Source organism: Pteropus vampyrus, unplaced genomic scaffold (genome assembly GCF_000151845.1).
Source record: "Pteropus vampyrus isolate Shadow unplaced genomic scaffold, Pvam_2.0 Scaffold204, whole genome shotgun sequence".
Taxonomy (NCBI): Eukaryota; Metazoa; Chordata; class Mammalia; order Chiroptera; family Pteropodidae; genus Pteropus; species Pteropus vampyrus.
Genome location: NW_011888985.1, coordinates 1,381,680 through 1,387,086, shown reverse-complemented (window position 1 = coordinate 1,387,086; position 5,407 = coordinate 1,381,680).

Below are 5,407 nucleotides of genomic sequence, written 5' to 3'. Positions count from 1 at the left end.
ACGGTATGTCACCCGCCTTTGCCTCCCTCCGCTCCGTAAATGTTGCAGGTGTTGTAACTTGTGCGATCCACACAATTTTAGTGTCTCTGAGGAGGGCGTCCTGTAGTTTTTCTATGAAGATTTGAAACTAAGGGAAGGCAAAATTTGAAATGTCTCAAGCTATGGGGATATGCAAAATACTAGTTCACAGGGATATGTAGCACTCATTTGGGTTTATTTAGAAAGGTAGAAATCTTTGGTAGATTTTTCAATATTTTAAATATAAGTATAGCCTTTTTCTCTCTTTTTTTTTCTTGATTGACAGAGTCACAGATTTCCTCAAATGCGCTTTAGTAGAAAGTTCACGGACATCTAAAGTCTGTGGCTGACTACCTAACCCGATCCTATGTTCTAAACCTCTTGGGAACATAATCAAACGGTTTTCCTTAAATCAAGACTATACCGAAACATTAGTTAATATCTAGAAAGAATGCATTCAAGTAGTCAGTACTCTGATAATAAACGGAGAAAAGTATATTTGACTTACTTTTACATATTGTGGTTCCTTTCATTTTTTTTCAGCTTCTGAAACATGCTCATCACTTGTATTATTTAGAAGCAAGAGAGAAATGCTAAGGGGTTGGATGAATAATTAAAGGTTTTATTTCTGTTTAATTTTGAACCCATTGTTGCCAGCGCTGACTTTTTCAGTATGAAGGTTCATAAGCTGGAAATAAGGGAATGGTTATGGCTTCATTCCGTTCTCTCTGTGCTGATGCTAGTGTATTTGTCACAAGAGGAGTTTTAGTTCATCAGTCTCTTGAGAGAGTAAAGAAGTTTCTCTCAAAGTCGTGACTTTGGATTTATAATTCTTTAAAATTTGGAACAAAGTTGTCCTCCATTGTTATTTTTTTTTGTCTTGCTTAAGCATTGATGTTATTCGTAGCATCTGTGAAGACAATAGGGTCCCAGGTACCATGGAGACCCCTGCCTTTCCCCTTATTCTAGGGGATTCTCAGTAAATAGCACCTTCAAGCAGCATCTGTTGCCAGGTCCCTCCTCTTGTCTGTGTGTGTGTGTGTCTGTGTGTGTGTGTGTGTCTGTGTCTGTGTGTCTGTCTGTCTGTCTCTGTGTGTGTATGTGTCCGTCCGTCCGTCCATCCATCCATCCATCCATCCATCCATCCATCCATCCATCCATCCATCCCTCCATCGGGGCAGGAAACATCGGGATCGGTGGCTTCAGGAGCTTCCATTGGCTTTCACCATTTCCCCAGTTTTCACCCATCTATTCAAACTTCAGAAATGTGGCAGTTAGAAACGCAGGGCGATGCCTGTACCACAACAAATCTCCGTTCCCGGGCGGTGAGTGAGATGCAGAGGCCACGCACGTGTGCATTACCCCGTGAGGTCACTGCTCGTGCTCCGCTAGTGTGCTGTTGCCAAAAAGGGGGGTTGAGGCGCTATCTCTGGATGGTGTCATTTATACTTGCAGCTTCTGAAAGTGTCACACTCTCCATTATAGTGAATAATTGATGGGAGGTAAGAATGGAGATGCGGGCCCTTTGGAACGTTCTCATCACAGCATGAAACTTGGGTCTTTCAAGTGTAACATAAGGAGAATTTATTTATTCTTTCTTTTTTCTCTTTTTTTTTTCCTACCATAAATAAACTTAGAACTATACATTCTGCTTGAAAATGGCATCCTCGGACTGGTTTGACTGTGGCAATAGGCAGGAGAAAATACAATTTAAAAAGCATGCCTAATGCCATTCTTATATTAGGACGATAATCAGTATTAGCAGGTTGTTTTTTGTTTTTGTATTGTTTTCATTGGGCTCGGACGATACAAGAGTATTCTGTTGTGAATGGGTGACTTCTAGATTCTCTAAAATTATTCACGAGCATCAATAATAAAAATAACGTTAAGCCAGCCTCTCCCCCAACCAACAAAATGAGGTTTCTAATCTTTTATTAATATTTTGATACTGTTTTAATATGGTAAAAATGACAATTTGTCCCTTTGCAAAGAGGTATTTGTATTAAAATAGTGCAAACTAGCTTAATGTTTAAGGACTGTGCTCTCAGGCTAGCCAATTTGGGTTTGAGTCCTATATCTGCTACTTATCAGCTGTGTGACTTCGTGGAAGTTACTTGATGTCTCTGTGCCTTGGTTTCTCATCTCTTTAAGTGGGAAAATAATAACTCGTAAAACTAATGGGAGAATTGAGAGTTGGTACATAAGAGTCTAGCACGATGCCTGGCACGTAACAGGCCTTTCATGAGACATAGCAGTTACTTTTTCCTGGTATTAGGATGCTAATCCTGTCCTGATGAAGATGTATGTTTCATGTGTAGCAGAACAAATTGCACTGTTCACAGATTCAAATTGTGATCACAGAAGAATACTAAGCCAAAATTGGTATGATACTGCCTCTTAAGCATCCCATCAATTACTTGCTTTAAAAAGATTCAATTACAAGTTCTGAAAAAATGTGACTGCAGCCTAAGACAAGGGGTCGTTGGTATCTTCTGCGGCATCCTGGTTTAGCCCCCTGGTTCCCTAATTGGGGCCCCCTGACCAGCAGCATCAGCAGCACCTGGAAACTCGTTAGAGATGCGGAACCTGTGACCCACCCCAGAGCTGCCGGCTGGGGCCCCAAATCTGAGTTTCCACGCGGCCTCTGGTGATTCAGTCTGTCCAGCAGGGGTGTGATTCTCTGGGTGGGAAGCTGGAAGCTGCCCAGTCCTCAGTTCGGAGCCGCTGTCACTCCTGGTACGTATGGGAGCAGTAGCTTCATGCTCTATTGTGAAATTTCAGAAAATGCGAGTGGCGTTTCAGAGCCCACTTCGATTTCAGTTTTTCTGAGGGAACCTCCGTGGTGGGTATTAGGGTTCCATTAATTTCCTCAGACCCATCTGCAGTCTTTGAGAGTAAGGACCGTAAATAAAAATAATTAAGATATTGATGAAATGACGAAAGCAAAGCTTTCATGTGGTTAAACAAACAAGTCCTAAATCTGGCCACACTCTCAGCGTGTGCTGTCCCGGGGGCTGTCACACGGGGCTGCCACCGAATGCTACTTCGGTGATGGACCTTCGGCTGCCTTCAGGGCTTTATAAGAAAGAGCCTCGCCGGTGCGTGCTGTGGGTATCGCAGGGTTACATCTGGGATGTTTCCTACAGTGTGACCCAGTGTTCTTTTTTACACACGAGTTTTTTTTCCCTTTATTATTTTAAAATAACGATAGATTCACAGGGAGTTGGAACATAGTACAGAGAGGTCCCACATACCTTCACCCAGTCTCCCAATGTCACACATAACCATAGTATAATATCAGAACCAGGAAATTCATGTCCGTGTAATCCACAGACTTGATTCAGATTTCATGAGTTTTACACGTTCTCATTTGTATGTATAGTTTTATGCAATTTTAGCACAAGGGGATTTGTGTAACCCCCACCACAATCAAGTTATGGAGCTGTTCGTTACCAGAAAGATCCCCTCGTGCTGCCCCTTTGGGGTCACACCCGTGCCCCTGGACCCCTCCCTGCAGGAGCTCTTCGTTCGCTGGCCTCTGTGTCTGGGCACAGGGGTGCGATTTCACTTTACAGGTACTGTGAAGGTTGCACTGAGCATGTTTATCCCTTTGCCTTGGCCCCTGGCAAGATCAGGGTGCAGTTCCTAGCGACCCCCCGCAAGCAGGCTTTCCGAGGCCCACGCGAGCGCCTCACGTTACCAGTTGCTCTCTCATTCCACCCTTCCCTCGCTTCTTTCTTTTCGGTTCTTTTGTATTCAGTAACATTTTAGTAAGTCTCTTCAAATCTTTCTATGCCAAGGGGAAATGTAAAAATCTGTCAACGACCCCCACCATCTTTCCTGATGCTGAACCCCCTGCCTTGGATTCTCGGGCTGTTTTTCTGCTGCATTCATAGTTGAATTGGCTACAATACAATTCCTAGATCACAAGCTCTCAAAACTACAAACGTTGCTCCATCTCGTAGCTTGTAACGTGGGAGAAGTTTGATGCCGGTCTGGTTTCCCACATTTAGTAACTTATTTTCTCTGCCATGCTGCTTGTAGGGTTTTATGTTTATTCTCCCCCTTGAGCAATTTCACCAGCGTACCTGTAAGCCTATTAATTTTGCCTGGCCTGAGACTCATTGAGATTTTTTTGTACTGAAGACTCATTATTTCCTCAGCCTGGGGAAGAAGACTTATCCTGTTGACTTTTTGATTGATGTCTCCTGTATGTGGGACGTTTTCTTCCCGTGAAGTCCTAACCCTTATATGACATATCTCGTGCACATGCTCCCTGTGGCTCCACAAGCGATGCTGAAGGGAGGGGCCCAGCCGCCCCGCGGAGCTCGGGTCTCTGACGGACAGGTGGAAGTTGGTGGGCGGAGCCTCGTGACTTCCTGGGCCCCTGCGGTCCTTGCTCCGCGCACTGCTTGTGTCAAGGGTCACTGCGCAGGCGCTGTCGGCTGGCAACCCATGCACGTTCTCCGGTTTGACATTGGGTCCCATGATAAAGCCGGCCTTTGCCACCTCTGAGTAGAGTGCCAGTGCCATGCAGAAATAAGGACAGGAGTCAGTCCTGGAAGGTACTTCACTGGTGGCCATGAGGCTTCTTTTCTGAGCGTCCACCCTGTTTCCCTGTTACAACTGCCTCCTTTCCACAGGACGGGACTGGGGAGGCAACACGCTCCCCGAGGCGCTGTAGGTATTACGTGCCCAGGGGAGGCCGTGACAAGAAAACACCAATAAAACAACCACCAACCCCTTTCCAGAACTGGAAAACAAAAGCAAAAAAAAAAAAAAAAAAAAGCACCAAACTTGAGTTTGCACGTAAAAATTGCACATGATCAACGTAAAGAGTTTAGACCAATGTCTAGTCAGAGTCAGTAAAATATTAGCAGTTCAGATAAGGGGGAAAAGCTGGACATATACATATACATGCTGGACACAAGGAATGAACATAAGGCTGACCTCAAGGTCTTCCTCCACAAGATGAAAACTACAAGAAGAATGAACCGGTTTGTGTGGTGTTGGGGAGAAGCGTTGGTCAAGTTGTCCATGCAGAAATGCAATAAGAAGACATCCGCATAGTTCGGAAGCTCCTGGACCACTCCTCTGATGTGTCACTCTGCTGAGATCATCCCCAGGGGAGGCCAAAGTGGACATGTCGGGCGTGAAGACTCACGCTGGCTCGGACACCGGCGATTTGTGGAGGGCTGGGTCTCAGCTGAGTGGTGAAAATACAGAAATAAAAATTCATATGAAGATAAAAATTATTCCTATAGGTAAAAATATAGACTCTGAAAAGAATAGTTTAAAGAATAATAACAGCCCGGGTCTAAATCCACATTCCTGGCAGGTGGGTGATGAGGTGCTCGAGCGAGACAGGGAGGCTCGCAGACAAGCAGAC